Source organism: Bos taurus, chromosome X, assembly GCF_002263795.3.
Source record: "Bos taurus isolate L1 Dominette 01449 registration number 42190680 breed Hereford chromosome X, ARS-UCD2.0, whole genome shotgun sequence".
Lineage (NCBI taxonomy): Eukaryota > Metazoa > Chordata > Mammalia > Artiodactyla > Bovidae > Bos > Bos taurus.
Window position 1 is genome coordinate 75173064 of NC_037357.1, and position 10538 is coordinate 75183601.

General features: G+C 42.5%; 1 non-coding gene across 1 annotated transcript; it reads left to right on the forward strand.

Annotated features, from left to right (window-relative positions):
• The first annotated feature begins 8095 nt into the window (after nucleotides 1-8095).
• LOC112445212 (U6 spliceosomal RNA) lies at nucleotides 8096-8200 on the forward strand. Its single transcript, XR_003033582.1, has one exon. It is a non-coding gene; the product is annotated as a U6 spliceosomal RNA (small nuclear RNA).
• Nucleotides 8201-10538: the final 2338 nt, after the last annotated feature.

The following is a 10538-nucleotide window of genomic DNA, read 5'->3' on the forward strand; positions in this document are numbered from 1 at the left end:
TCATGGGGTTGCAAAGAGTCGGACATGACTGATCAACTAACAAGAAATCAAGCGTCTGTTACAGGGTTTAGTTTCAATGTGTACAGACTGTTCACAGATGGCCATTGTGAAGGGAGATAGTTCAGAGTTTGAGGGTGGGGAATGGTGTACTTACCTCTTCAGACCCCATTTGGGGGTTTTGAAGACTTCATTGGACTTAAACCCCAAGATGTATAAGGCTCAGGGCTTGCTTATCCCTTTTCCCCTCTCTTCTAATTGCTTCCTGTTCACTGTCTCTCCTCTCATCTCCTTTAGTTTCCATATGACTACACTCTTCTAGTCATAAACAGAAATTATCAATCACTGAGTTAATTTACCTCTATTTTCCCACTATCCCTCAAAGGAGCAGAATATCCCACAAACCACTTTTGCCTTTGTTTTTAATTTCATGTTGCTTAAGATTAATTGATTTTCTGTTCTAGAATGCTCTGGTAGAAAAAGGAGACAAGCTGAGGCTTCTTCCTTTTTTGAAAAGAACTTGGCTTATATTATATAGGTAATGTCTCATTCATCACAATACTTCCCAGCACTTTTATTCTTTGGATTGTTTCAAGTGGTCTCCAAGCCATTAGTACTTTTTCCTGGTAGGTGAAGCATGTGCATCTGCTTTTGCTTTTTTTTGGTAGATGGAGGAGATCAGGAGTTTAGTTCTGAACATGTTGAATTTGAGAGGTCTATTTTGACATCTGAGTAGATATGTTGAATAAGCAAATGGATTTATGAGTCTGGAATTTGATAAACACTTTTGGTTGGAGATATAATTTAGGAGTCATTGGCAAACAGGTGACATTTTAAGCCATTAGAACTGATGAGATAAACTAGGGAGAGAAATGTAGAGAGAAAAAGAGTTGCATGAAAGTTCTCAGCCCATCATTTATCAAGGAACTGGGAAGCAATGGAAGCTAATCCTCTCGGAGGAAGTAGTTTTTATTTTCCCCAGATTGGTAATATTTGATTTCTAAGTGTGGTGCCATAGAAAGAATGAGGCCACTGGTTTAATGTATACCTTGGGTAAGTAACCCACATGTTCTGGATCTCAGTTTTCTCACCTGTATGAGAGGGTTAAATGTGATGATCTGATGTTCTAGAATGATTTATCATTTCTAGTAATGGGATTGGCAAATGACTCTCAACATGTGCTATCTGTTGAGGTGACAAGCATGTGAAGGAACTGTGTAAAATGACAAATCCTATGCAAATGATGACTGCCATTGTAATTATTATGTCTTCCATATTTATTTATTTTTGGCTGCCCTAGGTCTTCATTGCTGTGCACAGGCTTCCTCTAGTTGTGGTGAGAAGGGGATACTCTCTAGTTGCAGTCCAGGGGTTTCTTGTGGTGACGGCTTCTTTTGCAGTAGAGCAAGGGCTCTAGGCTGCTTGGGCTCAGTAGTTGCAATGTATGCTCTTCAGTAGTTGCAACACATGGGCTTAGTAGTTGTGGCTACTGGGCTCTAGAGTGTGGTCTGTGTTGTGGTGCATGGGCTTAGTTGCCCCACGGCATGTGGAATCTTCCCAGACCAGGAATCAAATCTATGACCCTTGCATTGGCAGGCAGATCTTTAACCACTGGACCACCAGGGAAGTCTGTTATGTTCTCTCTCATCTGCGAGATGTTGATGTGTAAAGGGGCTTCCCAGGTGGCGTTAGTGGTAAAGAACCCATTTGCCAATGCAAGAGATGCAAGAGATGCAGGTTCGATCCCTGGTTCAGGAAGATCCCCTGGAGGAGGGAATGGCAATCCACTCCAATAGCCTGGAGGGCTCCTCAGGGCGACCATGGGGTGGCCAAAAGCCAGACACAATGGAAGTGATGGAGCACACATGATCTGTAAAGATCACTGACCTAGAGTGTCTGCACACCTGAAATTTGTCTTCCAGCTCTGGCTCTAAGTCATTATGTGATCTTGAATATGATCCTTTCCTTCTCTGGTCCTCAGTTTTCACATCTATAAAATGAAGGTTTTGTTTTCTGCCAGTGATTTTTAATATTTCAAAAAACAGAGATATATTTTTCAAATGAAGTTGACATAACTTCTCTCATTGAAGAGTAGGTTGAGTGGGGGTCAAGGTTCAGGTTCACCTCAGAGGAATCTCTTGAGCCACTTCTAGAACCCCAGAACACAAAGGAGTGTAGTTTGATATTCGACAGAGTTCTCAAAGCCCTAGTTGAATTGGAAATTCTGACATTCTGTAGTTTGAGGGTACCCTTGTCATTAGTATAAAGTTCAGAGGTTAGTGAACTTTTTCTGTAAAGGGTCAGATAGTATTTTAGGCTTTGTGAACCACTACAGTCTGTCTTCTCCTCTTCTACCTTCTCCTTTCTTTTCCTCCCTCTTCCCTCCATCTCCTATTTCCCCTCCCCTTCCTCCTCCTCCTCCCTCTTCTCCTTTTCTTTCTTCTTCAAATCCATTTAAAATATAAAAGCCATTCTTAGCTCACGGACACTAAAAAAACAAGCCATGGACAAAATCTAGCATGTGGGCCACAGGTTGACAACCCCTGGATAATCTATGGTGTGACTGCAGCACTGAGCCCCAGTGACCAGATGTACAATGGTAAGACTGTAAACTATCCTCCATCCCCAATAGGACCTACATATCTATCTATCTATCTATCTATCTTGCAATTTTCAGACTGTTCTTGGGTGGACATGGGGAAGGTGGTGGAAGGTGTAGGTCACAGGTGGAACCTGAACCTCAGGCCCATCTGGGGCCCTACTTGAAGCAAACCAGCTCCCCTCCCCTACAATCCCGTTGCCTGAGCTGGGCCCTTCCATGTGCACACAGTCTTGGGGAAGGCAGAGCTAGTAATAGTGGCCCAAGCTGGCTTTGGGCCAAGAAGTTTGGCTATTTGTTGCAGACACAGCTGGGAGGGTGTGGGGCAAAGGGGATCATCCAAATATCAAAGTCCAGGCTGAGAGGAGGAGAGGCCTAATTGAGATCAGATGTCTCTGTAGAGCAATAACACTGCCACCTGGTTATGAGCACCTTAGCTTTGCAGAACCCAAAGGGGTTTTCCAGACAGTATTTAATTTTATCTTCACTGGACTCTCGGGAAGGAGAAAAAAGGGAAGGTGGTTTAGCTGTGGTGATGAAGAAAGAATTCTGGCTTAAGAATCAGGAGCCACAGCTTGGTCACTGACCTGTGAGGTAACCTTGGACAAGTCTCTTTCTTTCCCTGGGCCTCATTTTCCTCATTTGTGAAGTGGTGGGATTGGACCAAGTCAGGCATTCTTGAAATGTGATCCCTGGATGAGCAGCAGCTGTATCACCTGGGAACTTGTTAGAAATGCCAATTCTCAGGCTCCATCCCAGACCAGAAAATCAGACACTCTCTGGGTGGGGCCAGGAAATGAGTGTTTTAACAAGCACCATTCCTCCAGGCAAGAACCACTGGACTGGAATCATCTAAGGACATTCCAGTTTAGATTATCTAATTGTGTAAGACAATGGATGTAAAAATACATTTTAAACTGTGCCCCATACCTTTCAGGGATGATGGTAGTGATGATGATAAGGATGATGTTCCTGTTGACTTTATACTTCAGCAGCCAAGTTTATTCCCTAAGGCAAAACCCTATTACCCCACACCTCATCCCCTACGGAGTTTCTCTCAAGTCCTGTAAGACAGAGATGCCCTAAGGAGCTTATACACTGTGTGAGTAGGTAAATTAGACAAGGCAAACTGTTTCAGATGGTTGACAGAGATGAAGTCACAAGACAACTATTTTGAAGAGCCAGAGAATAGGCACAGCCAGTATTAGAGATCATGTGTATGTGTAGTTGGGGGAGAAATTCACTGCAATCTGGGGAGCTGTAACATTGGAGAGAACTCGTATAACGAGTAGTGAGGTCTTAAAGAATGGGGAAGATTTAAACAATTTCCACAAAGGTGGGAGGACTTTATAAGGGATGAACATGAAGGTGAGGCAACCAAAGGAAAAAAAAAGCATGTGACCTCAACTTCTTATAGCATTAGAACTAGAAGGATCCTTATATTTATTCAGGATTCAAGGTGATTCCCTAGGTGCTGGTTGTAACACCAGGTATTTCCTTATCATTCTGGAAAACATATTGAAAAAACAGTGAATATGGGTAATCTTATATGGAGGACCTAAACTCGATTCTAGAATATAAAAATTAAGTCATTCACAAACATTTATATGTTAATTTAGTAACAAATTGATTTTAACACACTTCCTAAGTGATTCAAAACTTCAGACATTCTGGTTGAATAAATGACTCACACAATGTCACTCAGAAAGTTAATGGGACTGGAAGCAATTTCTCCTAATTTTTAGTCCAGTGTGTTGCCCTTGTAATCTATATTTGGTCTGAAATTTCTGGAATGGAGCAGTTTGCCCAAACTCCAGAGTTTAGAAGGCATATGTCTGAGGTACAGTTGGAGGGAGCTAGGGAAGTGCTAGGGAGAACCTGGAATGCCAGGCTGAGGCTTCTTAAATTTTCTCCCATAGCTAATGGGATATTTATAAAGGTTCTGGATCTGTGGCGTGGCGTAACCTACAATTTAGGGATGTTACTCAAATGATGTAGTACAGCAGTACCTGCTGGATTGCAGTGGGAGTGTACTTGAAAGGAGCAATTCAACTTGTAGCCCCCAAAGTAGGCTGGAAATGCCACAGACCCACTGTCCTTCCCATTCCATCAGTACATTTTTATTTTTAACAGAAGAAACAATGTGCTGCAAAACATGGATTTTCTTCTGGTATTTCAGCCATTAATAATGGGAATATTTGGGAGCTGGAGCTTTCCTGGTTCTGGAACATAATGCTGTGGAGACCTCCTCCCTAAATTGCACTCACACCAACCCTTACTAAAGCTCAGTGCTCTTCTCTGCACTCTGGTGTCTTTTTGCACTCAGATTTCTATGTATTATAAGCCAGGGTTCCAGAGTTTAGGGGATACTTCAGGCTTTCTTTCATTCCTCTCACAATTATGTAAGCCCAGAGAAGTTACTTATACATATTACTGTGCTAGTTGCATCACCCAGTCAGCTTCAGAGATACTAGCTCTAAGTTTCACAATTGACAGCTTTCAAAGCTCACTCATACCCATTATCTCATTTGGTTCTCATAAAGCCTTGTGATGTGGGCTGAGCTTATTCAACTTATAATTTAATGGGATGAAACTGAAGACCCAAGTAGGGGAAGTAACTTGTCATGCAGCCAGTAAGTAGCACAGCTCACTTATTCTGCCTTCCAAGCAATACTCTGTGCTTCCACTCGTGCTGTTGGAATTGTGGTGGTCATTTTTATGAGCATTTTTAGTAAAAAACCCTAAAGAGATCAATCAGGGCCCAAGCTGCGGTATAGAAGGAAACAGAAAGTCAGGAAAACAAATTTCTCATTTCCAGTTGTGAGCCCTTCCCTCAATACCATAATCTCTCCTGTGAGTATACTGAAAAACCTTGTGGGAAAATCCATGGCTCTACCTGCTCATAGCCCTGTACTACGGTTTCTCTGGGTTAGAATGTATTACAATACATAGTACTCTGGGTAATAGTACTCTGGGTTAGAATGTATTACATTTGCCTTCAGCCTGCCATGTTTCCTTCCTGCCGTTTTCTCTCCTCACCATGGGTCACTGCAACAAAAGTATGGCCAAGGGACTCCTCTTCTCTGGCCTACTGCAAGTGGTGAGGCTCACAGCCCCAGATCTTCCTTGCACAGTACAAAAAGCTAATCACTGACCAAGAGACCTGGTCACCACTAAATGTAGACAGCTTTTAAAATATGGATGGCACAGGGTCTTTGGCTGAAGTTGCGTTGGCCTGATCTTTCTGAGAGTCTGACTTGGCCCTCAGTGTGAGCCAAAGGCAACACCAACCAGAGTAGCATCAGCCTGGCTTTCAGAGTTCATACAATGTCATGCTGTCTAGATTTTCATCATGAATGTTCCCAAGACTCAGATGCAAAGAGAAATGGTTGATTTCAACTGGAAAATATTCCTGCCATCTCAACATTCTCTGGAATAACCTGCTTGCAGCTGTCATGGGGCAGCACCCTTCCTGTAAAGTGTGGCTTTTCCAAGGCTCAAACTCCAGGGATCTGGAGGGGAAGAAGAAGAGGGAGCCAGATTCTGTATACCTATGCCCCCAGCCTGGATAGTGCATGCATTTTTCAGGCCTGAAATTTGGTGGTTGTGCTTGGGGTTGGGGGTGAGGTAGAGAGGTTCATGGAACTGCCTCCTATGGGGTGGATCTCTACTTGCAGCTTGCTGCATTTCTTTAACTCACTGGCTTCCAAAAGGAAGAAGTCATTTTCTGATGGACAGGCAGATTCCCTTGGATAGAAACTAGTTGTCTTGGGGGCAACAGACCTGGGATTAGTTCTTGGGTCTGCCATCAACTTGCATTGTGACTTTATGCAATCAGTCATCACCTCTCTGTGTTTTAGCTTCTTCCATTTAAAGTGGAGCTACCAATACAAATTCTAAATATATGGAAAGAGAACAAGAGATGAATGTGCTAGGGGAGATGAAGAAATGCTAGGAATTTGTTCATACCTCCTCCAGACCCATGGAACTAAACTAGTTGCTCTTTTTTCCTTTCCCCCTCTCCCATGGTGTTGGTAGAATTGCAGGTTATGGGAACATCTCCAAGGATTTAGATAGTCATAAGGCAAAGGGAAGAATGGTGTTATAAGCGGTGGCATAACCCAATATGAAAGTGGGGATACCCTAAAATCTTATCAAGGAGATGTTGACAGTCAGTTGGAAACAAAGTCCTATGATAATGGGAAACAAAATGTTGGGATCAGGGTAACACACAGGATGCCAGGAAGATAGAGAGTTGTTGTTATTTAGTAACTAAGTAATGTCTGACTCTTTGCGACCCCATGGACTGCAGTGCACCAGGTTTCTCTGTCCTTCACTATCTCCTGGGGTTTGCTCAAATTCATGTCCATTAAGTCAGTGACCCTATCTAACTATCTCATCCTCTGTCACTCCCTCCTCCTTTGCCTTCAGTGTTTCCCCAAAAGGTAAAGTGTAACAAAGACAAACTTGATTGCCTCTTGCCATTATGCCATGGACTTGCACTAATGCTACTCTAGAAATTGCCTTCATTAGCCGCCTGGATTGTCAGAACCTAGGCTTAGCTTTGATGTCTTTCAAGTCTATTATTTCCTTTGGACCAGAGTAGTATTTGGTTGCATATACCTGAGAGTGGGTGTCAAAGAGTAGAGAACAAACAGCTCCCGCCCTAGCATCAGGGCTTGCTTTGGATCTACCTGTGCTCTGGTGCTCTTATCTCTGAATTACTGGCCTCCTGAGATCTACATAAGTGCCAGTATGGTAGCCACTAGCCATATGAACAGCCCTGAATTGCTTATGAGAAGGCTTGGAGAACAGTACAGATGGTTTAGGGGCAAGCAGCCCAGTACTGCTATGAGACCTCAGGGTTCATATCCTCCTGAGAGTAAAGTAAGATTTTTTTTTTCTTTACAAGGGCCCTTACATAGAGCATTTTAAAAAAGAAAGAAAGAAAGAAAGAAACCGGAAAAAATATTATTGGACTAGGCATCTTATCACCTGTTGATCACTCATTTGTGCTTGCAGTGAGTCTAAACCCATGAGTTATCCTCAGTCCTCCTGTTTCATAGCTCTTTGTACCTTAGAAAAAAGCACTCACAGCCATTGTTTCATTTGAGTCTCCCTAATATGACAGAGGCAAGTACACTAGCAGTTGTTATATCCATCTGACCCACTAAGAAACTGTGGCTTAGCAATGAAGTGATGGCCAAGGGCCTCTAGTTATTAAGTGATAGTGCCAGACTGAGAATGGAAAAAACTCCAGCAGCATCCTTGAGTACTTTCTTTCTATTTCTAGTCAACTGCCAAATCTGAGCGATTTTCTTCAACACCTCATTCTCAATCAATCCACTTTTCTCCATCATGATTGTCACCACTGTGGCCCAAACCCTTCAGTCTACCTTCCACATAGTAATCAGAGTGGTCTTTTTAACATGTTAAGCTGATTGTGCACTCTCTTGTTTAAAACTTTTTGCAATTACTCAGGATAAAAAGAAACCTCTTGTATAATTCGGCAACACATATTCTAAAGTTGGAATGATACAGAGAAAATTAACATGGTCCCTGTGTAAGGATGACACACAAATTCATGAACTGTTCCATAATTTTCAAGGCTTCCCTGTTGGTTCAGACAGTAAAAAATCTGCCCACAGTGCAGGAGACCTGGATTCAATCCCTGGGTTGGGAAGACCCCCCTGGAGAAGAAAATGGCAACCCAATACAATATTCTTGCCTGGAGAGTTCTGTGGACAGAGGAACCTGGTGGGCTACAGTTCATGGGGTCACAAAGAGTCAGACACGACTGAGTGACTAACACTTCCACTGCACACTTGTATATATGAACCACAATTTTTTTTACCTCTTCATCTGCCGATGGACATCTGGGTTGCTTCTAAGTCCTGGCTATTGTAAATAGTGTTGGAATGGACACTGGGTTAAAAGAAAGTGAAGATGTTAGTCGCTCAGTTGTGTCCAACTCTTTGTAACCCCATGGACTGTAGTCCACCAGGCTCCTCTGTCTATGGAATTCTCCAGGCAAGAATACTGGAGTGGGTTGCCATTTCCTTCTCCAGGAGATATTCTTAATTCAAGGATCGAACCTGAATCTCCTGCGTTGCAGGCAGATTCATTCATTACTGTCTGAGCCACCAGGGAAGCCCCTGAAAGTGAAAGTGTAAGTGGCTCAGTTGTGTCTGACTCTTTGTGACCCCATGGACTGTAGCCCACTAGGCTCCTCTGTCCACAGAATTCTCCAGGCAAGAATACTGGAGTGAGTTGCCTTTCCCTTCTCCAGGGGATCTTCCCAATCCAGGGGTCAAACCTGGATCTCCTGCCTTGAAGGCAAATTCTTTACCAGACAACTGAGCCACCAGGGAAGCCCATTGGATATGTCGATAGTTATGGCTAATTTGCATTGTTGTATGGCAGAAACCAAAACAACATTGCAAAGCAATTATCCTTCAATTTAAAAAAAAGCAACATCTTGAATCTGGGCTACTTAGCTGTGAATGGTAGAGAGTCACTATCTCTAGCTCTTCCCACTCCTTTGCATTCTTTCCTGCAATAAGTTTGAAATTTTTCAGGTTTTTGAAAATTCTGCCTCTTGTGTGTGTACATGCTATTCCCTCTGCTTTCTACACTCTGTTCCCCCAATCCTTTTCACCTGGTAAGCTCCAAGAACTCATGTTATTCAAGCTCTAACTTCAACTTTGTATCCTCTAGGAACTTCCTCTTGCCTGCCTCCCTACTCAGAATGGGTTAGTTGCCTCTTTGCACTCCTGTGTCACCCAAGACTTGCTTATTAATGTGCTGTTATTATTCTTTACTATAATAATTATAGGGGCTTCCCAGGTGGCTCAGTGGTAAAGAATCTGCCTGCCAAGCAGGAGACCTGGGTTGGATCCCTGGGTTGGGAAGATCACCTGAAGAAGGGACCGGCTACCCACTCCAGTATTCTGGCCTGGAGAATTCCATGGACTGTATAGTCCATGGGGTAGCAAAGAGTCGGACATGACTAACTTTAACTTTCACAATAATTATAATTATATATTATAATAATATATTAGCTATCTGTGTCTTCTGGCAGATTGTGAGTGCCATAAGATCAAGTTCATGTCAATTTTAACTCTCTACCATGTCCCTAGACTGTAGCACAGGGCCTGGCATGGAATGGGTCTTTCAGTTATTTCCTGATTAATTGAATGAATTAATGAATGGAGGAATGATGAATCTCAGGTAATTCACCTTGCTACCCAGTGTTCTTTGTAGTTGGAAGTAACTTATTTGCATACAAAGATAGTCATTTAATCTTCAGACTACCATTTTCAGTGAATATTTAGGACGTTTACTAATCATAGGACCTTAATCTTGGAGCAAAAAGCCAAGCACCTGCTGTGTTCCAGGCATATTTTTAAATGATTTACATTCAATGTATTCATTCATTACTTCATCAGTTATATCTTGAGTATACCTTATAACAGTAGAAACTATTGTCCTAATTTTACTGTTTAGGAAACTAAAGATGGAAGAGGCTTATTTGTTCAAGACTACACAGCCCCAAGTGGTGAAATGAGATTTAAAACGAAGCCTGTATGACTGTAAAAGATATTTTCGATATTATACTGACCCACACAAAGGTTCTGCTTTATTGACTATGCCAAAGCCTTTGACTGTGTGGATCACAATAAACTGTGGAAAATTCTGAAAGAGATGGGAGTACCAGAACATCTGACCTGCCTCTTGAGAAACCTATATGCAGGTCAGGAAGCAACAGTTAGAACTGGACATGGAACAACAGACTGGTTCCAAATAGGAAAAGGAGTACGTCAAGGCTGTATATTGTCACCCTGCTTATTTAACTTATATGCAGAGTACATCATGAGAAATGCTGGGCTGGAAGAAACACAAGCTGGAATCAAGATTGCCGGGAGAAACATCAATAACCTCA